The sequence below is a fragment of the Salmo salar genome, chromosome 03, assembly GCF_965601325.2.
Source record: "Salmo salar chromosome 03, fSalSal1, whole genome shotgun sequence".
Lineage (NCBI taxonomy): Eukaryota > Metazoa > Chordata > Actinopteri > Salmoniformes > Salmonidae > Salmo > Salmo salar.
This window is the reverse complement of record NC_138293.1, coordinates 63,051,207-63,077,595: the sequence shown is the minus strand read 5'-3', so window position 1 is coordinate 63,077,595 and position 26,389 is coordinate 63,051,207. Positions and strand designations below refer to the sequence as shown.

At 43.4% G+C, this 26,389-nt stretch overlaps 1 protein-coding gene across 4 annotated transcripts in view; it reads left to right on the top strand.

Moving 5' to 3' along the window:
* Positions 1–26,389, top strand: part of stat5a (signal transducer and activator of transcription 5a) — a 102,114-nt gene that overhangs the window by 36,089 nt on the left and 39,636 nt on the right. For 3 of the 4 annotated variants that reach the window (XM_082971398.1, XM_082971400.1, XM_082971399.1), the window contains one exon: positions 25,521–25,584. The gene's annotated coding sequence lies outside the window, so the exon portion shown is untranslated. Of the gene's footprint in view, positions 1–25,520; positions 25,585–26,389 lie in introns of those variants that run through there. The other variant, NM_001173817.1, reaches the window with a different exon arrangement.

Sequence of the window (26,389 nt, the reverse complement as noted above, 5' to 3'; positions counted from 1 at the left end):
CCTGGTTTCAAGGATGTTTCTAGAGACAATATCTCTCTCATCACCACTCAATGCCTAGGTTTACCTCCACTGTATTCACATCCTACCATACCTTTGTCTGTACATTATACCTTGAAGCTATTTTAATCGCCCCCAGAAACCTGCTCCTTTTACTCTCAATTCCGGACGTCCTAGACGACCAATTCTCATAGCTTTTAGCCGTACCCTTATCCTACTCCTCCTCTGTTCCTCTGGTGATGTCGAGGTGAATCCAGGCCCTGCAGTGCCTAGCTCCACTCCTATTCCCCAGGCGCTCTTTTGATGACTTCTGTAACCGTAATAGCCTTGGTTTCATGCATGTTAACATTAGAAGCCTCCTCCCTGAGTTTGTTTTATTCACTGCTTTAGCACACACTGCCAACCCGGATGTCCTAGCCGTGTCTGAATCCTGGCTTAGGAAGACCACCAAAAACTCTGAAATCTCCATCCCTAACTACAACATTTTCAGACAAGATAGAACGGCCAAAGGGGGCGGTGTTGCAATCTACTGCAGAGATAGCCTGCAGAGTTCTGTCCTACTATCCAGGTCTGTACCCAAACAATTTGAACTTCTACTTTTAAAAATCCACCTCTCTAAAAACAAGTCTCTCACCGTTGCCGCCTGCTATAGACCACCCTCTGCCCCCAGCTGTGCTCTGGACACCATATGTGAACTGATTGCCCCCGTGATATGCAACTTTTCAGGGAAGTTAGAAACCAATATACACAGGCAGTTAGAAAAGCCAAGGCTAGCTTTTTCAAGCAGAAATTTGCTTCCTGCAACACAAACTCAAAAAAGTTCTGGGACACTGTAAAGTCCTTGGAGAATAAGAGCACCTCCACCCAGCTGCCCACTGCACTGAGGATAGGAAACTGTCACCACTGACAAATCCACTATAATTGAGAATTTCAATAAGCATTTTTCTACGGCTGGCCATGCTTTCCACCTGGCTACCCCTACCCCGGTCAACAGCACTGCACCCCCCACAGCAACTCGCCCAAGCCTTCCCCATTTCTCCTTCTCCCAAATCCAGTCAGCTGATGTTCTGAAAGAGCTGCAAAATCTGGACCCCTACAAATCAGCCGGGCTAGACAATCTGGACCCTTTCTTTCTAAAATTATCTGCCGAAATTGTTGCAACCCCTATTACTAGCCTGTTCAACCTCTCTTTCGTGTCGTCTGAGATTCCCAAAGATTGGAAAGCAGCTGCGGTCATCCCCCACTTCAAAGGGGGGGCCACTCTTGACCCAAACTGCTACAGACCTATATCTATCCTACCCTGCCTTTCTTAAGTCTTCGAAAGCCAAGTCAACAAACAGTTTACCGACCATTTCGAATCACACCGCACCTTCTCCGCTATGCAATCTGGTTTCAGAGCTGGTCACGGGGGCACAGCCACGCTCAAGGTCCTAAACGATATCTTAACCGCCATCGATAATAAACAATACTGTGCAGTCGTATTCATTGACCTGGCCAAAGCTTTCGACTCTGTCAATCACCACATCCTCATCGGCAGACTCAATAGCCTTGGTTTCTCAAATGATTGCCTCGCCTGGTTCACCAACTACTTCTCTGATAGAGTTCAGTGTGTCAAATCGGAGGGCCTGTTGTCTGGGCCTCTGGCAGTCTCTATGGGGGTGCCACAGGGTTCAATTCTTGGGCCGACTCTTTTCTCTGTATACATCAATGATGTCGCTCTTGCTGCTGGTGAGTCTCTGATCCACCTCTATGCAGACGACACCATTCCGTATACTTCTGGCCCTTCTTTAGACACTGTGTTAACTACCCTCCAGACGAGCTTCAATGCCATACAACTCTCCTTCCGTGGCCTCCAACTGCTCTTAAATACAAGTAAAACTAAATGCATGCTCTTCAACCGATCGCTGCCCGCACCTGCCCGCCCGTCCAGCATTACTACTCTGGACGGTTCTGACTTAGAATATGTGGACAACTACAAATACCTAGGTGTCTGGTTAGACTGTAAACTCTCCTTCCAGACTCACATCAAACATCTCCAATCCAAAGTTAAATCTAGAATTGGCTTCCTATTTTGTTACGAAGCATCTTTCACTCATGCTGCCAAACATACCCTCGTAAAACTGACCATCCTATCGATCCTCGACTTCGGCGATGTCATTTACAAAATAGCCTCCAATACCCTACTCAATAAATTGGATGCAGTCTATCACTGTGCCATCCGTTTTGTCATCAAAGCCCCATATACTACCCACCACTGCGACCTGTACATTCTCGTTGGCTGGCCCTCGCTTCATACTCGTCGCCAAACCCACTGGCTCCAGGTCATCTACAAGACCCTGCTTGGTAAAGTTCCCCCTTATCTCAGCTCGCTGGTCACCATAGCAGCACCCACCTGTAGCACGCGCTCCAGCAGGTATATCTCTCTGGTCACCCCAAAAGCCAATTCCTCCTTCGGCCGCCTCTCCTTCCAGTTCTCTGCTGCCAATGACTGGAACGAACTACAAAAATCTCTAAAACTGGAAACACTTATCTCCCTCATTAGCTTTAAGCACCAGCTGTCAGAGCAGCTCAGAGATTACTGCACCTGTACATAGCCCATCTATAATTTAGCCCAAACAACTCCCTCTTCCCCTACTGTATTTATTTATTTTGCTCCTTTGCACCCCATAATTTCTATTTCTACTTTGTACTTTCTTCCACTGCAAATCTATTACAGTGTTTTACTTGCTATATTGTATTTACTTAGCCACCATGGCCTTTTTTGCCTTTACCTCCCTTATCTCACCTCATTTGCTCACTTTGTATATAGACTAATTTTTCTACTATATTATTGACTGTATGTTTGTTTTACTCCATGTGTAACTCTGTGTTGTTGTATGTGTCAAACTGCTTTACTTTATCTTGGCCAGGTCGCAGTTGTAAATGAGAACTTGTTCTCAACTTGCCTACCTGGTTAAATAAATAAAATAAAAGGCCATCCTACTGACAATGTTTGTCTATGGAGATTTCATGGATGTGTGCACGATTTTATACACATGTCAGGAATGGGTGTGGCTGAAATAGCCAAATCCATTCATTTGAAGGGGTGTCCACATACTTTTGTATATGTAGTGTAAAAGTTGTGCTTTCATTTAAATTGATTCCCCTCAAGATCATTCAAAACCACTCAAATGTGACCCATGCCTTCTGAGAGGTTCCAGTATGTCTGACAGAACACAAGTGTTCCACTGTTTCAAGGCAGGTTAGCGTTTTTCGTCATGAATGTTGTTCTGGAGGCAGCTCTGCAGATTGATCACTAGCTGGCAAAGCCACGACGTCATAAAATCTGATTTTTAACCTAACCTTAACACTAACCTTAACCGCACTGCTAACCCTAATGCCTAACCCTGACCTTAACCCTTTACACTCGTGGGAATTGGCCTATATGGATAGGGCTACATTTAAATGAAATGAATAAGCACGGTAGCAATTGGAAGGGAACAGTTTGGCGATTATGGGGAAATTATTTGACCAAAGAAGACAACAGTTCACCTGACAAGACTGATTCCAAACATTACACTGTTAATTTATTTAGCATATTACATTTACTGTTCTTTTCTCCCTGCATTTGTTGATAACGAAATCTGAAAATACTCTGGATACATTCAGGAACATGATAAGAAAATAATTTCCTGGAAAATGTGGGGTAAGTGAAACATAAGACATGAAAAGAACATGGGTTTGAGTGAGAGGACTAACTGGTGTCTCCAAGTGCCCTCTCCAAAGTGTACACAGTTCCTAAGTAATTTCAATACACTTTATGACTCAAGAGTCTTCAACTATAAAGGTGCTTTTTGTGCTCTCCTAGCTGTACCATTGAGGAACTAGAGTACACTTGTAGTCGTTTTGGTTGGAACACAACCCTGCATCCCCGCGATCACACAATTACTGTTGGTGTTTACGCAATCTTAAAATGAGTCAGGTGGGCATCATTTGAACGCTTGTTCTATTGCCAACATGACTAGCTAAGTTATAGAATATGATCTTACAGTGCTAGGCTTTCACAATGCAATACAGGGAAACGGATTGTAATTTTGTGCGTATAGAAAGGAGTTATGCGTGCATTCAGCTGTGTGTTCCGTGGCAAATTTTCTTCACAATGGACAAACATAGTCATCTTGTGACTGTTCATCAAACATAGTGATCATAAACGTTGACACTGTATATGACATGAGTTTTATGATATGGAAATGTGAAGTGCACATTTGGAATCATGGGGGTTTGGCTTGCTTGCATGACATCAAAGCGGTATTTATTATAATCCTCAACTTCTCATCTTTCAAAATACATAGTTCTCTTAATTTACAGCCCTTCCCTCACTCAGACAACCAAAACAATTGCAAAAGTTGTCCAATTAGCAGGAGGGATTGGGGCGACTTCTTGTCACGCACGGTGCTCAAGTTCAGCACGGCTGTCAGTCAAAACCCTCACAGCACTGTGAAGCTCAGAGCCTGAGCTCTGATGTCATTTATAGCAGGTTACTGTACAGCTACTGTGTTCCAATTTAGGTGCTTATTGGTGACCAAATCTATTTTCAACGCGTATACGGGTACGAGTGTAAAGGGCTACGACCAAAAAGCAAATATTTGTTTTCATGGTTTTTACAATATAGCCTATTTTGACTTTGCGGCTGGCCCATCTAATGGAAATCACTTAGTTCTGCTTCCAGAACAAGACGTATCCCAGTAAACATCAGTCTGCCTGATCCAAAGTTCTTCCCCACAAAATGGTGAGAGTAACAGGAATTTGGCCTAGCCTATTTCAGAGAAAGAGGAAGCCACTATGACTCACCTGAAGTCTCTAGTGTCTACTTGGACACTTCCTTTAATGGGTTCCAAAGAGGGACAAATGAACAGACATAACCAACGGTGATGTAAGATGTAATGTGGTTATACATTGCAAACACTCGCTATACCAGTAAGTCTGCTGTATTCACTAAGGTCAGGTGTCTTTCCTGACTACGTGACATGAACTAACTATTGATAAAAACTCTTGAAAAACTCCTGTCCTCCATTAATGAGACTGGGAGTGTACTCCATTAAACGATTGTTATAAAACTGTAAGTCGCTCTGGATAAGAGCGTCTGCTAAATGACTTAAATGTAAATGTAAAACTACACTTCACTCTACAGACATTTGGTCTTTGCCCGGCCTGGTTCTTTTTGACCTAGCTACACTACCTTGGCTCTCATTGGCGGATCCTCGATGTCACATGCTTCTCCAGCATGCTTTTCAAGCTAACCCCCTCCGTCCAACCCTCCCTCCCTCTACTTTTCCACTCTTCCCTTCCATTTAAATACTTGACCTACTCCTCCACAGCATTGCAAAAGGCCAGCCACGTTCTCTGTGTCTTCACCAGTGAACTATGGCTCCTGTGCTGCAAAGACTCAGCAGAAATATCTGGTCCGCTCACTGTGAACTAAAGCATCATTAATTGGACATAGCCGCAGAGCTACGGTAACGACATGTTTATGGTGCAATATTCTTCTAGAACAGTGGTTTCCAAACTTTTTATAGTCCTGTACCCCTTCAAAAATTCAACCTCCAGCACACACACACACTATACGATACATTTATTAAACATAAGAATGAGTGTGAGTTTGTCACAACCCGGCTCGTGGAAGTGACAAAGAGCTCTTATAGGACCAGGGCACAAATAATAATAATAATCAATAATTTTGCTCTTTATTTAACCATCTTACATATAAAACCTTATTTGTTCATTGAAAATGGTAAATATCTCACCACAGGCTAATGAGAAGGGTGTGCTTGAAAGGATGCACATAACTCTGCAATGTTGGGTTGTATTGGAGAGAGTCTCAGTCTTAAATCATTTTCCACACACAGTCTGTGCTTGTATTTAGTTTTCATGTTAGTGAGGGCCGAGAATCCACTCTCACATAGGTACGTGGTTGCAAAGGTCATCAGTGTCTTAACAGCGCGATATGCCAAGGCAGGATACTCTGAGCGCAGCCCAATCCAGAAATCTGGCAGTGGCTTCTGATTAAATTTTCACAGAACCACTTGTTGCAATTTCGATGAGGCTCTCTTGTTCAGATATCGGTAAGTGGACTGGAGGCAGGGCATGAAAAGGGATAACGAATCCAGTTGTTTGTGTCATCCGTTTCGGTAAAGTACCTGCGTAATTGCACACCCAACTCATTCAGGTGCTTCCATATATCACATTTGACATTGTCCGTAAGCTTGAGTTCATTTGCACGCATAAAATCATACAATGATGGAAATACCTGTGTGTTGTCCTTGTTAATGCAGACAAAGAGCTCCAACTTCTTAATCATAGCCTCAATTTTGTCCCGCACATTGAATACAGTTGCAGAGAGTCCCTGTAATCCTAGATTCAGATAATTCAGGCGAGAAAAAGCATCACCCAGATAGGCCAGTCGTGTGAGAAACTCATCATCATGCAAGCGGTCAGACAAGTGAAAACTATGGTCAGTAAAGAACTTTAAGCTTGTCTCTCAATTCAAAAAAACGTGTCAATACTTTGCCACTTGATAACCAGCGTACTTCTGTATGTTGTAAAAGCGTTACATGGTCGCTACACATATCATTGCATAGTACAGAAAATACACGAGAGTTAAGGGTCCTTGCTTTAACAAAGCTAACCATTTTCACTGTAGTGTCCAAAACGTCTTTCAAGCTGTCAGGCATTCCCTTGGCAGCAAGAGCCTCTCGGTGGATGCTGCAATGTACCCAAGTGGCGTCGGGAGCAACTGCTTGCACGCGCGTTCACTCCACTATGTCTCCCTGTCATGGCTTTTGCGCCATCTGTACAGATACCAACACATCTTGACCACCAAAGTCCATTTGATGTCACAAAGCTGTCCAGTACTTTAAAAATATCCTCTCCTGTTGTCCTGGTTTCCAGTGGTTTGCAGAAGAGGATGTCTTCCTTAATTGACCCCCCGTAAACGTAACGGACATATACCAGCTCTTCGGCTGAATCCGATTCACAACTGTCAGTGACCATGTTAGCTGAGCTAACAACAAATGTAGAATTACTGATGCTAGCATTGGATGTGCTCGTGGAAGCAGATCAACTTGTGTCGTCGACAGGTGCAGTACTGCTGGTAGTAGCAGTACTACCAGTAGAGCTGGTATGTGTTTCTACTTTTTTTTAACCATTTGTCAATTTTCGAGCAAACTGAATGAGCAACAGCTACGTTTGGCTACGTACGGACCGTTAGTGGAATTCCCCGCGAGAGAGTAACAGTTAATGTGATTAGATGTTAGTTATTTGTCTAGGCTACCTGTATTTGTGTCACATCCTGACCAATATAAGTTGTTATTTTCTATGGTAGAGTGGTCAGGACGTGACAGGCGGTGTTTTTGTTTGTTCTATGTTTTCTATTTCTATGTTGTAGTTCTAGTTTGTCTATTTTTAGGTTGTGGTTTATTGGGTTGACCTTCAATTGGAGGCAGCTGGTCCTCGTTGCCTCTAATTGGAGGTCATATTTAGTAGGGGTGTTTCTCGTTGTTTGTGGGTTATTGTCTTTTGAGTAGTGTGTTGTCCTCTCTGCGTCGTCATATTTTCAAGTTATTAGTGTATTGCATTCAGTTTCACTTTTAATAAATATGTGGAACTACGAAAACGCTGCATCTTGGTCCGCTCCTTATAACAACCGTGACATTTTGACATTGTTGTTTTTTCGCTGAACACTCGAGGGTTTGATTTTATTATTGCCAGTGAAACGAGGAAACTCAGGCAAGGAAAAAACCTCACCCAAATGTCTAGCTCCGTTGGAAAATATAAATCGACTGTTTGAAAATGTGAAAAAATTTAATATTGAATTTTAAAAAATGTGAATCAGTTTTATTTGCCGTATCCCAGACGACATTGAGCGTACCCCTAGGGGTACGTGTACCCAGTTTGGGAATACCTGTTCTAGAACATAGTCTTGCAGAAGCAACATTTATTACGACAGCTGTGTATGACTATCCCTTATGCCGTGTTGTGTTCTTGCATCTAGTGGGCATTCACAGACAATCCACAATTATGAATTATTCTTGCCATTATGGCTGCGTTTACACAGGCAGCTCAATTCTGATATTCTCCCACTAATTGGTCTTTTAATCAATCAGATCAGCTCTTTTTGTAACGACTGTCTTGAAGAGGGAACCAAGGTGCAGCAGAGGATGTGTTCATCATTAGAGTTTTAATTCAAATAAACAAGAGAACACTACAAAATGAACAAAAAACAACAGCAAACAGTCCTGTGAGGAAAATACTCAAACAGAAACAATTACCCACAAACCCCAGTGACAAACAACTCCTACATATGTGACTCCCAATCAGGAACAACGATTCCCAGCTGTTCCTGATCAGGAGTCACAAGACACACCAGACTGCCACGTCCTGACCCCCAAACTACTACACCAGCTCCATCTGCTGGTCAGGACGTGACACTTTTGCTAATAATTGGGCAACATATCTGAATTGGGCTGCCTGTGTAAATGAAGCCTAAGTAGGTAACCACATCAGCATGACTGCATTGAGCAGTTGTCAATGGCAGACTGTGTTTGATCACTAATATGTGGCCACAGGTCTTTTCCCTTGCAGGCTGAGAGCTGGGAGCTGTGTGCTTTGATTGATTCTGCTTTCTACTTGTTGCCCTGCCCTCCCCTTCCATCACTCTGCAGTCTCCTAATGTTCCAGCCACTGACATGGAAGTAACAGCTTTCCAGCCTCTGGTGCTCTATAAGAGGTGGAGAAGTACACACAAACACCACACACTTATATTCCTTTAGAGAGCTGAGGCCTCTGTGTTGCGTCTAGATGCGTAGTTTGAGGCTGTCCATGGATCTGTGTAGTCAGATAATGCCTTTCAATTGCCATGTATGCGTGCTGCTGCCGTCACACCCGCTACAGAGTTACAGTATAGAAATAGGTCCTTTGGTTTTTAAATAGAAGTGCTGCCAATGAGCTATGTCGGGTTCTGGCTTCACTTCTGGTTGGGATGGTAGGCCAGGTTTAGCTGTTTATTTCTATTTCTAGGACAGTAGCGAATGTAGACCCAGAAACAAACAGTTGGTTTGTCAAGAATGTGTGCTGAGGTTGAGATGCAACCTCCTTTTTCTCGGATTGACATTTCTCTCTTCCACGCCGTGCGGGTTGGTCTTTGGGTTTAGCCACAATGCCCAACTTGTGAAGAAGGAGCTCAATTTCCCAGATAGAGCAAAGCCCAGGCATTTCCCACCACTCAGTATTCCCAGGTTGGGTTAAATGTGGAAGACACATTTCAGTTGAATGAGTTCAGTTGTACAACTGACTAGGTCTCCCCCCCCTTTCCCTATAGAACCAGACAGGAGGACATTATTACTGCTAGACTCTCAGACGGAGCGAGATGGACTGTCAGTCTACAATAGATAGCAGGCATTTTGACATACACAAGTAACACCCATGAGCATTTCACAGTGTCTCATTTTGACTGTCATGAATATTGACATACAGTATGGTGGGCATTTAGGGCGTGTGTTTCTTTTGTATGTGCGCTCTTCCTTTTGTTCAAACAGCCAAGACAGCCTCTTCTCTCTGTATCCCACTGAAGGGATGTAAAAAGGGGATGTGGGTGAAAAAAGAGGCAGAGTGTTGTCTGGCCTACCTGGTTCTCAGGATCCAAATAATACCACACATTTTGAGTCTCTGGCTGCTGTGTGAAAATGTGTGTGTGAGTGTGTGTAATGTCTGTGTCTTTCCTCCTTTCTCTGCGCCCTATAATCACAGCTAGCAGGTCATTGTGTTCTCAACTCCAAGGCTGTACTGACTAGCACCGTGGGGGGGATCATCTTCCCCATTTTACAACAATACAATGGGATCGGTCCATGGGTCAAGACTGTGTGTGTGTGTGCTTGTGTACTGCTGCTGCCATTGACACTGGTAGTGCCTAACAGAGGGTAGATGTTCTGCTATTGACTGCAGGCGTATTAGTATTCTACAGCTGGATAGATAGTAATGACATCCCTCATGTCTTTTCTCTTGCCTCCTCTCAGTAGGTAGCATTGGGCCTTTCAATCTGGCAACGTGTGTTCGCCAGCAAAGTGCAACAGGTTCACTTGGCCGACTTCTCCTTAGCAACGTGTGTGTGTGACGCACCTGATCAATGGAGGCTAAGTGGTAGTGGGAGTCAGTCGAACCATGTGCAGAGCACTCACCTTCTGAGTTAGTTACCACAGTTACACTGCCTTTTAGAACAGGTTTTCTTCCTTAGTTCCCCTTTCCATCTCAGAATGTTATAAAGTTTGGAGAAGTGGGGATGCATTAACCAGTCATCCTGCAATCCGTTATATTCGTTCCTCTCTACACTCGTCCCTCCCCAGGGCGGTTCACGAGGGGTCCTCTGAGACACGCTCCCCATCCATCTCCCTTGGGTCGGTCCCATGATCAAAGCCCACTGTGTCCCTCCATTGTTCCTGCTCCGAGCAGCGTAATGATTCCATCAGGCCCCGGCCGTAAGGGCCCAGAGACATGCATTGGAACCTCCCCTGTTGAATACGCTTCGTTATGCGATTCATTAGCGTGTCAACATGTGGCTGTCCCTCTTTACAGAGCACTGCCCTCTCTCCTGCTTCACTCAGTACCCCTCAGTATCCCATCTCCCATCAGACGGTGACAAATGCTTTGATGCTTACATCAACCTCTCTATGAAGAGCTGTTGTTATGTTCAGTATGAATTAAGCTTTGTGTATATGTTTGTGTGTCTCGTAACCACCCTACCACTCTGTTCTTCAAGAGGAGCCCAGCCCAGCCCTGGGCCTGCATGGAGGTCACAAGTTTGTCATTAAGTTAATGCCAAACATGTGACCACGATGACCCTTTTAGCCATGCTCATTTAGACCAATGTCCTCTGTAGACAGACTGTGCCAACATAGCCTTAGTTCCACTGTCTGTAGACATAGACATACCCACACACGCAGACTTGCACACACACACAAACAAACAAACCAATACATTTCTTAAATGTAAACATTATACAGTAGCCGCGCTCTACACAACTGTTTTATTTTGTTTATTTAACTAGGCAAGTCAGTTAAGAACAAATTCTTATTTAAAATGATGGCCTACCAAAAGGCAAACGGCCTCCTGGGGGGACGGGGGCTGGGATTAAAAATACAAAACAAATATATAGGACAAAACACACATCACGACAAGAGAGACACCACAAAACTACATAAAGAGAGGCCTAAGACAACAACATAGCATGGCAGCAACAGTAATGTTGCTACCCTTAGGATGTGTTATGTGGATGTGTTAGTGGAGGGTCCTGCTGTGCAGCGTGGCTGTGAAAAACAGACAGGAACTGGCAGACAGGCAGACAGTGGTGCTGCTGGGAGAGGAGGGATAAACCACAGGGCAGAGAGACTAGACCATGATGTGATGTCCTTGCTACATGTTGGACTCCCATGGGGGATTTTTCTGCCCTTATTATTAATTAAACATGATCAGTAAATCGTTCTAAATCTACCCAACCCACAGCCGGAAGCAAATGTACACATGCAGGGATGAGCATGTGTGAACACACACGCGCTAGCAGACACACACACGCCCCCACACACACATTATGCCCAAACACCCAGCACCACAGCCCACCTAATGTACAGTTGAAGTTGGAAGTTTACATTCACCTTAGCCAAACACATTTAAACTCTGTTTTTCACAATTCCTGACATTTAATCCTAGTAAAAATTCCCTGTCTTAGGTCAGTTAGGATCACCACTTTATTTTAAGAATGTGAAATGTCAGAATAATAGTAGAGAGAATGATTTATTTCAGCTTTTATTTCTTTCGTCACATTCCCAGTGGGTCAGAAGTTTACATACACTCAATTAGTATTTGGTAGCATTGCCTTTAAATTGTTTAACTTGGGTCAAACGTCTCAGGTAGCCTTCCACAAGCTTCCCACAATAAATTGGGTGAATTTTGGCCCATTCCTCCTGACAGAGCTGGTGTAACTGAGTCAGGTTTGTAGGCCTCCTTGCTCGCACACGCTTTTTCAGTTCTGCCCACAAATGTTCTATGCGATTGAGGTCAGGGCTTTGTGATGGCCACTCCAATACCTTGAATTTGTTGTCCTTAAGCCATTTTGCCACAACTTTGGGAGAATGCTTGGGGTCATTGTCCATTTGGAAGACCCATTTGCGACCAAGCTTTAACTTCCTGACTGATGTCTTGAGATGTTGCTTCAATATATCCACATAATTTTCCTGCCTCATGATGCCATGTATGCACCAGTCCCTCCTGCAGCAAAGCATGCCCACAACATGATGCTGCCACCCCCGTGCTTCATGATTGGGATGGTGTTCTTCGCCTTGCAAGTTTCCCCCTTTTTTCTCCAAACATAACGATGGTCATTATGGCCAAACTGTTCTTTTTTGTTTCATCAGACCAGAGGACATTTCTCCAAAAAGTACGATCTTTGTCCCCATGTGCAGTTGCAAACCGTAGTCTGGCTTCTTTATGGCGGTTTTGGAGCAGTGGCTTCTTCCTTGCTGAGCAGCAATTCAGGTTATGTCAATATTGGACTCATTTTACTGTGAATATAGATATTTTTGTACCTGTTTCCTCCAGCATCTCCACAAGGTCCTTTGCTGTTGTTCTGGGATTGATTTACACTTTTTGCACCAAAGTACGTTCATCTCTAGGAGTCAGAACGCGTCTCCTTCCTGAGCGGTATGACGGCTGTGTGGTCCCATGGTGTTTATACTTGCGTACTATTGTTTGTACAGATGAACGTGGTACCTTCAGGCGTTTGGAAATTGCTCCAAAGGATGAACCAGACTTGAGGAGGTCTACAATTTTTGGCAGATTTCTTTTGATTTTCCCATGATGTCAAGCAAAGAGGCACTGAGTGTGAAGGGAGACCTTGAAATACATCCACAGGTACACCTCCAATTGACTCAAATGATGTCAATTAGTCTATCAGAGGCTTCTGAAGCCATGACATCAATTCTGGAATTTTCCAAGCTGTTTAAAGGCACAGTCAACTTAGTGTATGTAAGCTTCTGACCCACTGGAATTGTGATACAGTGAATTATAAGTGAAATAATCTGTCTGTAAACAATTGTTGGAACAATTACTTGTGTCATGCACAAAGTAGATGTCCTAACCGACTTGCCAAAACTATAGTTTGTTAACAAGAAATTTGTGGAGTGGTTGAAAAACGAGTTTTAATGACTCCAAACTAAGTGTATGTAAACTTCCGACTTCAACTGTATAGCCTACATGACCTTGATAGTGAACTGATGAGTCATGTTGAGTCTACTGTATACAGTAAATATGGTGGTGGGAGGAGGGTTGGGTTGATGGAAGGATGGTATTCCTGTCATTACTGTAGTGTCATCCCCTCTGGGCTGGAACCGGGAGGCACAAAGGGCTTATTTTGTCCCTATCTCCTGACGCCTCCCTCCTCTTTCCCTCTCGACACCTCACAGACCCAGTCATGTGTTGTCCTCTGGGGTACAGCAGAGATGATAATCGGAACGTCTACTGTAGCTAGCACAATACAACCCGTAAAGTCCAATGCGGTGTCCCTGACATGAGCCTGTTCACAGTCTCTATGGAGGCTAGTCTCTCTGTCCACTCCGCTGGATGACCTTGATTGGAATCCATCCTCGCTGGTCTGGTCTTTACTGGGAGTTTCACATTCTGTGTTTTGCTTCCTATCTACTGGCAAGTTGATTTGTTAACAAGCAAGCTGCACTTTGTCCATGCCTAATGTTTGCAGCCAGCCAGGCAGGACTCTACTAGACTGAGTGGTCTGCTGTGATGTCATGATGTGAGGGGTTTCAGTGGAGGTCAACACAACATTTCTACGGTGTTATATCCTAACCATTGCACTCTCTTGACGGTCCAAGGTTTCCCAGTTGCCTAAATCCGTTTGGGACCCTCCCTTAACACCCCACCTCTAAATCATGAAACTACCCCCCCAATCCCATTCCTCTGCGTCCTGGCTATCACAGACTCGCCTCGAACTGCTGCATCTGTTTCAAAATGTGCCCTTTGGACTGCAGTTCTCCCCCCTCTTAGTCTGGATCCGTCTGGGGGTTGGGTTGGGTAGGTGGAGAGAGACAGATGCCGCTATGTGGGCTGGACATGCTGGATGTAGGTTAAGTGCTTAATTTTACACTCAGCTGTTACTTCAGAGGTTATTTATAAACCTTGGCAGGGGGACAGTGTGATTATGCACAGAGCCAGTCATGGTGCCGTGAAATTTGCTGAGAGAGAGAGTGGAGGGGGGAAGAGAGTGAGTAAGGGAGAGAGAGAGATTACACAGACCCACAAAGAATTTGAAAACAAATCCAATTTTGATAAACTCATATCTATTAAGTGAAATACTAGTGTGACATCACAGCAGCAATATTTGTGAACTGTTGCCACAAGAAAAGGGCAAGCAGTGAAGAACAAGCACCATTGTAAATACCCATATTTATATTTATTTATTTTCCCTTTTGTACTTTTACTATTTTCACATCGTTTACAACATGGTACATAGCCATAATATGACATTTGAAATGTCTCTATTCCTTTGGAGTGTAATGTTCACTGTTAATTTTCTATTGTTTATTTCACTTTTGTTTATTATCTATTTTACTTGCTTTGGCAATGTAAACATATGTTTCTCATGCCAATAAAGCCCTTTGAATTGAATTGAGAGGGGGAGGAGAAAGAGTGGTGGGGAGTGAACGAGGTGAGAAAGACAGAGGGAGAAGAGAGAGAAGTGAATGGGGAGAGAGAGAGAGAGTGGGGGAGGTGAGGTGAGGGGTTGACACAGCCAGCCGCAGTGCAGAGGCTACTGTCTGAGGCAGGCAGGGAGGGCAGTCCTACAGCTTGTTTGATGTTCATGAAGATTTGCCTAACAGCCATTCAGGCTGTGTAGTGTGTGCAGTCAGTCCAGACAGTCAGTCAACAAGAACAGCAAGTCCCTACAGCTGTAGGATGTTAATTTGATCACCCTGTTGTTATAGGACATTTTAATGCGAACGTGTAGTGTATTCAAGGTTTAAAAAGGCTTCTAAAGTTTGTAATTCCCACTTTAAAATTACAGACTTGATTTGCCCTAACTGAAATGTATCAGCCCCTACAAAAAATGTCCATTATTTATAATCCACACAATAGTTTACATTTGCTGTTGCTGCAGGATTATTTTCCTGCAGTGAGACACTGGTCAAATTAAGATCCTATATCTGTATACCATTTATCAGTAGGAGTTCCCCCTATTATCTTTCTATACCTGGCCTTTGTGCCACTGCACTGAGTTGTCACAGGCATTTCCCCTGTCTTTTTATAACCATATATATCAGTGTCATGCATCTGACTTAAAGGTAATGCTGCAATCAGTTAGCATTTTAAATATGCTAATGAAGAAGTTGTCATTTGAATTTTTGTTGTACTGTAGTAGGGTTGATTTAGGTTGGAAAACCTGGATATTTGAGGTAAATCATTGATATGTCTTCTGCTTTCTGTAGTAGAGTAAATGTGCTTCTATTTGCAGTCACATGAGTCACTTGGTTGATTTGTGTGTTGTTTGGGTAGTTGGTGTCATCACGAACTAACAAGCTGTGAGTTTCACATGGGTGGTGGTGATGGGTGGTGTAGCAGTTTGCCATTTAAGTTCCTAACAGGAAGTACTCGTGTAAATGAAATGCCATTTCTCCTAAGAGGAAAGAGTGGGTGACAGACTTCTTGCAAAAAAAGCCCCAACCCTTGCTTTCATTTTCATTCTATACAATGTGTAACATGATTTGAGATATTTATAGATTTACTGGAGATCTTGCTAGACATCCTGGAGTTGCAATTTGGAGAGACACACACAGAGAGACAAACTAACCTTGTGGGGACACACGTTTCAGTCCCATTCAAAATCCTATTTTCCCTAAACCTAACCATACCCTAACCCCAAAACCTAACCTTAACCCTAGCTCCTAACCCTAAAACGAACCCTAAACCTAACCCTAACACTAATTGTAATACTAACCCTAAACCCCATAGAAATAGCATTTGACCTTGTGGGGACTAACAAAATGTCCCCAGTTGGTCAAATTTTTGTTCATTTACTATTCTTGTAGGGACTGCTGGTCCCCGCAAGTATAGTTAAACACATCAAAACACACACACACACACACACACACACACACACACACACACACACACACACACACACACACACACACACACACACACACACACACACACACACACACACACACACACACACACACACACACACACACACACACACACACACTGTCCAGTGGAGAGAGTGGAGTAGAGCGACCCCTCAGGGTTAAGGACTGACTCTTAACTGTAGCCTATACTGACACTCTCTGTTAATAATCCTGTCACTACAGGGTTGTAGACGGGCACAGTAACACACTGCTGTAGACTGTAGAGGATGATAGAACCACCATGAGTTGGCCTATCACCTGTGGTGGTGGTGGTGGTGGTGGGCCATACACAACAAACCAGAGGGACATAGTGGTTCCAGTGGAGTCACTGAGACTGAGCTCGGGAGAGTGTGCTTTCCTCTCCTTTTCTTACTGACAGGATTCAACACACACAGTGTCTGCCATCAAAGAAAAGGAAACATGTGTAATCCCGGTGTTTGTCAAATACAGATGATGTTTTCTGCCCTTGTTGACTCCTGATGGTCACTTGTACTCAGTGAGACGTTTTCCCCCTCTTCTCCCTGGGGGCGCTTTGACCCATCTGAGACACAGCAGTTGAGTGAGAAGCCTGGCCGTCTTATTTTCTGTATTCAATTATTATTTTTTAAAGCTTTGTCTGGCTGGCTGGCTGGCTGTGAGCATTTAAAAATAGCAGCAAGAATTACCAGGTGCTGGTTTATCAGTGAAATGAAATGCTGTAGATTTAGAGTCAAAACAAGAGAGAGGATATGCTTTGTTGAGCAGTAACTGGACCATCAGCCACTCTGTCTTTTAGTTTATTATCTCAGAGTTCTATTTATTTCTGAATGAAGACGATCCTCTGTATGAGTGTGGGGGGGGGGGGGGTCACTCAGCAAATTTACAGTAAATAGGGCCAGTATTGTAACACCTTGTCTCTGCATCTGTTTGGTAAAGTAGTAAAGTAAGGGCAGATGTTTCAGCTCCCTGACTGACTGACACTCTCCGTTCTCATTCTCTGTTGGCTTTGAACAGGAAATCGTTTTTTCTAATCCAGCTGCCTTGACTTCCTAATTCACAGTGAATTGATTTCCTCTGTAGCAATCACTGGAGAACAGCTCGGAATATCACAAACAGAAAGGACATGATCTCCTCGTATAGGAACTGGAAGCCAAATAGCTGTAAGACAGACATGGACCTGGGGGCACTTCCTTCCCCCACCAAGTCTCCTAAGTGCTTCTATCCAAAGTATTTCTTTAGGTACAAATGTCTGGTTCCTGGACATGTTTTACACAATTAACAGTATGACAGGTAACTCTCGATGTGCCTACTCTCAGCTATACCATACAGTACACTGACATTCCAACACACAAACCCAACCAAGGCTGGCGGTACTCTTAGTTGTGAAGGACCACATCCAGCTGGGTGGAGAATGTATTATTGCGTTTTGCTGTAATTGCAATTGGTCTTCTTTGCTTGTCTCTGTACATATGTCTTTTTTTTCCACAGACCACATCCATTTGTATTGCGGTCTGTGTATAATAAATCTAGTCAGAATGGCACTGGGCTGAGTGTCTGTGCGTGAGAATGATTTGGGTGAAGTAGCCAATGTCTTTTTCATCTTTAGGAGAAGTAATAAAGATGAAACACGAGGGCTGCGGTCTGGATGTCTTTGAAGGGAAGGCCAAGGTAAAGATGAGACAACTGAGGCTTGTACTTGACTAAAGCATAGGGCTGCTACTGCGTGTGTTTGTTTGTGTGCGTTGGTGTGGAAGTGTGTGTGAGTGGCCCTGTGTCTGTGCTGCAGATATCTATCTGGGTTGGTCAGCCTTTGCTAACTGGACACATTGTCTGATATCAGTAATATCTCTCAATGTGTCCATTCTGTCAGACAGTAATGTACTTTCTTGACTAACAGAGGATAGTATTGTACAGTTTGAGATTAGATGGAGGTCCTTTCGGGTCATTAGTGAGTTCACTGGGGTTGACCTATGATGTATCATCATCATGCTATCTTTCACCTCCATAACCAGTGCTTCCTATTGTCGGAGTCCTGCAGTCAAATGACCAAATCATGGTTGGAATGTTATTCATATTTTTCATAATTTCCTAATTAATAAGAATTATTGAGAAGAAAAAAAACAGGTGTTTCTATGTCAAACAGTTTTGGTATATTTCAGTCTTCTGTGATGTATTTAATGTGTATTTTTGGGATGTAAACTCAAGGTTTAATACATTTCAACTCTATATCTGACATGATACAAGTGTCTTCTTTTTAAGCCCATAACCATGTGTGTGAGGTGTATACTTCTCTTTCAAAGTAGATTTGTTTCAGACTACCAAGAAACTGTGTGACCCTGATTTAGCCCACTGCAGTAAAAGGCTAATAGTTGCTCTTGATCAACATGGTCTCAGGGCAATTCGCATTATTCTGTATGTAAATCTGTGACACTCCATTTAGTATGATATGTTATGTTAGGTTATATTATGAATGGAATAGCGGTTGTCGTGTCTTTGGGCACCATTAACTGAAGACATGTTTATCAAAATAACTCCATGTTATTATTATTACGCGATTAAACTGATTGATCGTTTAACTGTAATTAACTAGGAGATCGGGGCACCAGGAAAATATTCAGATTACAAAGTTATAATTTTCCTAATATAACTTTCCTATATTATAACATTATATATATTATATTATATTATATTATATTATATTATAGTATAGGCCGATTATCTTCTGGTTTAAATGGTGTATTTTACCTCGCGTCAGTCTCATTCCAGACGTCGTAAATTGTTGTATCTGCACGAATCCAGTCTTTACTAAGTCATCCATACATCAACTGTCTTAAAATCATTTATTTACTAAACAAAGTAATTCACAGAAAACATACAAACAGTAATTATCGTCACAAAGAATTGGTAGAGTAATGTGCCCTAGTGGGCTAAACCGGCATGGCAGCTTGTTAAACCAACAAGGGGGGGGGGGGGGGGGGGTCAGCTGAGAAGACCCTACAGAGTTGATAAATATTAACAATTGATATGCTAATCCTTTGCACATGAACGCTCACTCATTCGGGAACAATTGCAATCAATATATATTTACGCTCAGTGTGTTGTCTGGATCCTTGTTGGAGAGTTTTTGTCCTGTTGAAGAGTTTTTGTCCGCGCTCTCTCTCTCTCGGTTAGAATGAATCTTTCAAAGCGACATTCATTAATGTTGTTATAGAATGGATGTTTCGTCGGTCTTCGCGTTTGATGATATCAAATTTCTAGCTGCAGACTATTAATTAATATCAAAGACTTGTTATTATTCTGTCGGTATCGATAGTCTAAAGTTTAACCACGTGGTATGGTTAAAGTTCAGTAGAGGGATGCATGGTCAAACCTATTGGCCAACTCGTAATGGAGTGGAGGCCTGGTCTAAAGAAAGTAACCCTGGGTCGGGGTTTTATTCGAAATGACAGAAAAAGGCTGTCTCATGACGCCAGGTCTTGTCTGTGTCCCTGGGGGCGTGCCGATGACTGAGTTAACCTGTTATGGCTAGGGGGCAGTATTTTCACGGCTGGATAAAAAACGTACCCGATTTAATCTGGTTACTACTCCTGCCCAGTAACTAGAATATGCATATAATTATTGGCTTTGGATAGAAAACACCCTAAAGTTTCTAAAACTGTTTGAATGGTGTCTGTGAGTATAACAGAACTCATATGGCAGGCCAAAACCTGAGAAGATTTCATGCAGGAAGTGGCCTGTCTGACAAGGTGTCGTTCTTCTTGTCTCTGTTTATTGAAGAGTGAGGATCTTAGCTGTCCCGTGACACTTCCTACGGCTGCCATAGGCTCTCAGAAGGCGGCAAAACGCTGAATCGTGGCTTTGCAGGCTCTGGCTGAAACAAAGTAGCGCGTTTGGGTAGTGGCTGGTTACAGTACTGTGAGACTCAGGCTCATGCCCGCGTAGACCGAAAGCTTTGTTTTCTTTCCTCTGTTTAGCTAAATGGACATTCCCGGTCGGAATATTATCGCTTTTTTACGAGAAAAATGGCATAAAAATGGATTTTAAACAGCGGTTGACATGCTTCGAAGTACGGTAATGGAATATTTAGATTTTTTTGGTAACGAATTGCGCCATGCGCGCGACCCTGATTTACCATTTCGGATAATGTCTGGGACGCACGAACAAAACGCCGCTATTCGGATATAACGATGGATTATTTTGGACCAAACCAACATTTGTTATTGAAGTAGCAGTCCTGGGAGTGCATTCTGACGAAGACAACAAAAGGTAATCAAACTTTTATAATAGTAAATCTGATATTGGTGAGTGCTAAACTTGCCGGGTGTCTAAATAGCTAGCCCGTGATGGCTGGGCTATGTACTTAGAATATTGCAAAATGTGCTTTCACCAAAAAGCTATTTTAAAATCGGACATATCGAGTGCATAGAGGAGTTCTGTATCTATAATTCTTAAAATAATTGTTATGCTTTTTGTGAACGTTTATCGTGAGTAATTTAGTAAATTGTTAGCAAATTCCCCGGAAGTTTGCGGGGGGTATGCTAGTTCTGAACGTCACATGCTAATGTAAAAAGCAGTTTTTTGATATAAATATGAACTTGATTGAACAAAACATGCATGTATTGTATAACATAATGTCCTAGGTGTGTCATCTGATGAAGATCATCAAAGGTTAGTGCTGCATTTAGCTGTCTTCTGGGTTTTTGTGACATTATATGCTAGCTTGAAAAATGGGTGTCTGATTATTTCTGGCTTGGTACTCTGCTGACATAATCTAATGTTTTGCTTTCGCTGTAAAGCCTTTTTGAAATCGGACAGTGTGGTTAGATAAAGGAGAGTCTTGTCTTTAAAATGCTGTGAAATAGTCATATGTTTGAAAAATTGAAGTTTTTGTATTTTTGAGGAATTTGTAATTCGCGCCACGCCTATCATTGGATATTGGAGCAGGTGTTCCGCTAGCGGAACGTCTAGATGTAAGAGGTTAAGCTTTGAACAGAAATACAATTCTATCACATTAACATCAGTACATAGCCTCTCAACATATTCCAAATAGCTTTAATCTTATTAAATCATTGTATACAACCATTTAGATGCAAGTCCCATAGCTGAGGCTATTATATAAACCTTAGTATGGTAATATGGCACTATTGTCTCTAATGAGTATCACAAAATTGTACCAAGCGGACCAGTTCGTAGCTGGATTCTTCACCGATCTTTTATACATTCTCCAGAACATAAATGTCGTTCGGTTCCCCAATTCTGTGAGTTGGAAGAATTTCCTTTGTCTCTCTGAAACCCCTCTCTGTCTCAAAACTGGGCCATGCGGCAGGACATTCTCCTTTAGAATTTTACAACCCCTCTCACCACAGCAGTGTCAGAAGTATAGAGGTCGGGGGATGGTGCATAGAAAAGGCCTGGTGCAGAGGGAGGGGGTTCAACTGTGTTCTCTGTTCCCAGAGAGAGGGCAACGTCATGACACGGTCATACAATATCATTCGAATTAGTGGACATATAGTATCGTACGTCTTACAATAGCATACAAATTGGATGACACAACTTATTATACATCTTCGAGGATGTATAGTATTATACTTCTTTCTCTGAGACCAGGTGGCTTGTTGCGCCATAACAACAACGGAGAATTACGGGGAGAATTTACATTGGCGATTAGCGAAACTAATGACAACGGTTAAGATAATTTATGTAAAAGGTTAGGAGGACTAATACGACAAAGGTTAGGTGAATGTATGTAGCAGGTTCGGTGAATTGGGTTAAGTTTAGAATAGGGGTTAGGCATGTGCAACGAGACATGAACACGCAACCTTTGGATTGCTTGACGGTTGCAGATTATGCCCACCCATCCTCCCAGACCAACTTCCCTACTTTTGTAACTAGACCATTAGTAGGTATCATACGTCTTGGAGGTACTTCGAAATACATAAAGTATGTTTCGTATGGCTCTGAGACCAGGCTGTCTTGATAGGCCACTGAAATGGTTTTGAACTTGATGGAAAGACTTCCAGTCTTGTACATATTTGACCATTATTAACTTATGGCTCCTGGACTGGGGGTTGAATTTAAAGTCACTGTATATTTGACATCCTTAATATGTAATGTTTTGAGCTCATATATGATAGGTGTTGTATATACTGTATGTGTGTGTTGAACAGACTAACGACGTAGGTTCCCTTGGTGTCACTTCTGATCTCTGTCTTACCCCCGACTGACACATGGGTCATGTGTCACAGGTGAAGAACCAGGATGTGCTTGTTTCACACCTCAGTGACCATTTGGCTGATTTATTGCCCTTTCTGTCCTTCGCTCTCTTTTACTCTCTCCTCCATTTTTTCCTGTTAATTTGGAGTCATGAAACTGTCTGCCAGGGTAGTGTTGTGATCTGAGAGCCAGGAGAAGGAAAGGTACTTAGATAGGTGGTGGAACTGACAGATGGTGGACTGACACAGTGCGGCTGCAGTACGTGCACAACAGAGCACAGCAGGCCTGAGTCAGTGCAGCGAGCCTGAAATAGGTTACGGGGCAGTATAGGTTATGGTGGTCACATGTCTGTTTGTCTGTATGTTTGAAGCCTTCCTCCAACACCACGTCCACCAGGCACTAAACACAGGACCTTGACTGATTCTAGACTAGGTTGGGATGTTGTTGGACTCAGTTGTTGTGTGTCTGTTTGGGGGAGATGGGGATAGTGGGAGGACGACTGATGAAATCATCATGCTGCCATTTGTAGGGAGAGCGAGGAAGAGTTAGAGAGCAGAAACAAGGAGGGAGACTTGAGGGAGAGTGTGAGACGGTGGAAGGAGATCCAGACAGAAATCAAGATAATATGTGAATGTTTTGTTTGGAGCCTCTGGACAGCAACAGCATGTGGTGTCCTGATGTTCTGCTTGTTCCTGGTCCAACCGGAGGAAAGAGTTGTCTCCCTAATCAATCATGGTCTGACCCTGTGCTCCTCTTCTCCTATCCCTAACACCTCAGCAGGCTCCTCCTAACCTATACCCCTCAGCAGGCTCCTCCTAACCCATACCCCTCAGCAGGCTCCTCCTAACCCATACCCCTCAGCAGGCTCCTCCTAACCCATACCCCTCAGCAGGCTCCTCCTAACCCATACCCCTCAGCAGGCTCCTCCTAACCCATACCCCTCAGCAGGCTCCTCCTAACCCATACCCCTCAGCAGGCTCCTCCTAACCCATACCCCTCAGCAGGCTCCTCCTAACCCATACCCCTCAGCAGGCTCCTCCTAACCCATACCCCTCAGCAGACCCCTCCTAACCCATACCCCTCAGCAGTCTCCTCCTAACCCATACCCCTCAGCAGGCTCCCCCTAACCCATACCCCTCAGCAGTCTCCTCCTAACCCATACCCCTCAGCAGACTCCTCCTAACCCATACCCCTCAGCAGGCTCCTCCTAACCCATACCCCTCAGTAGTCTCTGGGTATATGTGGGGCTGGACAGCTTGATATGAACCATTAGCCTACTAACTGTTGTTGGTGGCATATAAATTCAACGTGTTTGACAAGATAGACAACATGTGTGGGACAGTGGCTGTAAGAGTCGTTTAAGATGACGAGCATGGCCTTATTTCTATTACAGCATATTGGATGACTGTCATTCATATTCCATTCACCCAGCTCAATGTAACAGCAATAGGTTTAGGCTACTACATGATACTTGAATTTTCCCTACCCATCATGAGGTTGCTACAACCTAGCCTATGAATGAAGGTTTACAACGTAGGTGCACACAGGTTGAGAGAAAATGTTGAGGTGACACACTGTGACACATGGACAGACAGTGACACATTCAATACCTCCTTGCACACTCTTGCCTGCATCATGCTGATATAGGGTGTAATCATTAGTCCAACAGTTGCAAATGAGAATTTTGATTGGACAAATTCAGGTATGTTTAGCCCCGTTTAAGAAACTTTTTCAACAGAATCGGCAGAATGAATACACACCTGATCATGCGTAAACACGGTTCAGAACAGCCACGTTGTATTCCTTCTCACATCTATGCGCTCTCCTCCTCTCACTTTTTCCCTTTGTCACTTTTGGACATCAATGCACAACACATCAGCTGTATGTGACCAGGCCAAAAAACCTTTCCAAGCCGAACCATAACCGCTACACACAGCCTACATCGTTGTCACCATATTAGCTAAAGTAACGTAGTCAACATAGCTAATAGAACTAACGCGTTAGCAAACTTTCTACAATCATGCAGTAACTTTACAGTGCACTGTCAGTAAGCAGTTTAGCGCTTACACCGGTGGGCCCTGGTGACAATAAATTAGTAAAACCAAAAGCTTACCTTTACTTGGAAGAGTTCTAGTGTTGGATAGTCATAGCCAGCTAGCTAACATAGCATCCCTCTGTTTGAGTAGGTTAAACTAGCTAGCTGCATTTGCTAGCTAAGTAAGTGAAACTGAAAATGGAAAAAAATGATGAAATCTCTCTCTTGATTCTCTTACATTTTGGAAGAAATGTATTTGTTCAAAACTGCTCAACTGTCACACCTGCTCCCACTCTTCCCCTCGCGCCAGGCTCCCCAGCATTGTTCACTCCTGCCATCATCATTACACACACCTCCCTTCCCCCCCATCACGCGCATCAACGATTATTGGACTCACCTGGACTCAATCATTTCTGTCATTACCTTCCTTATATCTGTCTGGTTCCCCACTCTGTTCTCTGCTCCTGCATTGATTGTCATAAGTCCTTGTTTACCCATGTGCTGACACTGGTCCTGTACTGTTACCTGTCTGTTCCTCATTTTATGTTCAACTCCCCGTACCTGCTTCTCATCGCCAGCGTCGGTCCGTACACAACTATTGTCTCTCTCTCTTTGAGTCAATTATTCACCACATTTTATGCACTGCACTGCAGTGCTAGCTAGCTGTATCTTATGCTTTCAGTACTCGTTTCTTTCTCTGATCCTTTGATTGGGTCGACAACATGTCAGTTCATGCTGCAAGAGCTCTGATAGGTTGGAGGACTGGCCTTCGGAAGTTGTCATAATTAATGTGTAAGCTCCCATCCTCCTTTAAAAATTCAAAATAAACTTAATATGTATGCTATGCATTATGATTTTTGAAATGCCATTGAGGTTAAAATAAGAGGCTTTGGATAAAGCATGGAGGTGCTAAGGTTTGTGGGAGCTCTCCACCAGTGAAGAGCATCATGAAATGCTTTGGTAATCAGATTTTGTCAATGTTGTGGTCCCTTTGAAAAAAGACGACTTCCTCAGTAGCAAGCAAGGTTACACTCACTTCCTCTTTCTCTTTCTCTTTCTCTCTCCCTCTCTCTCAGGTTTGGGGTGCTCCTCTTCATAATATCCTGCTATTACATGGTAGCAAAGACCTGAAGACAAGAGGTAAGCAATGTGACCTTATCCTTTCAGTTTTTTACACTGTGTAGATCTCTCATTGGGTCAACTGTCAGTGTACACTATATCTGCGATCTAGGGTTGTGTGTCAGTTAATGTCGTTATAAGTGGGTGGCTCACAAAAGAGTCTCAAGATTCACTTCAATGATAAAGAGTGATTGCTGAAGAAGAAAAAAGCAAAAGGGAGTAACTTTCACTTCTCCTCAGATCTCTTTGTGCCACTGTGTTTGGCTGTTGTGGTAAGTACTGTACCGAGGGGAATTATCTTTACCCTCTGGTGGAGTTGACAACTAAGGTGCTAATGGTGGGAACCGGGCACCTGGTAAGGTCACAGAGGATGATGAATTCTGTCAGTCTGTCTGTCTGTCAGTAACCCACCGCTAGACAGAGTTTGCTTACTGGCAACTCCCAGCAACCACAGACACAGATACAGAGCAGCTCCTATGATCATTGATGTGTGTGTGTGTGTGTGTGTGTATATAGTAGTGTGTTGATTATGACTGATCATTGTGCGTGTTTGTGCGTGTGCGTGTGTGTGTGTGTGTGTGTGTGTGTGTTTGTGCGTGTTTGTGCGTGTGTGTGTGCGTGTGTACAGTAGTGTGTCATTGTGTGTGTTTATGTGTCTGGGTGTGTGGTTGCGGGCATGGGCCGGTACAGACTGGCAGTCCTACACTACAGGAGAGCAGGTCAGGAAGAGGCTGGTACATCACTGTAGAACAGGCTCACAGCTCTTCCTGTATGGTTCCTCTTACGATCGGCTGAGAATAGTCTGCTCATAGCCACCTGCTGATGA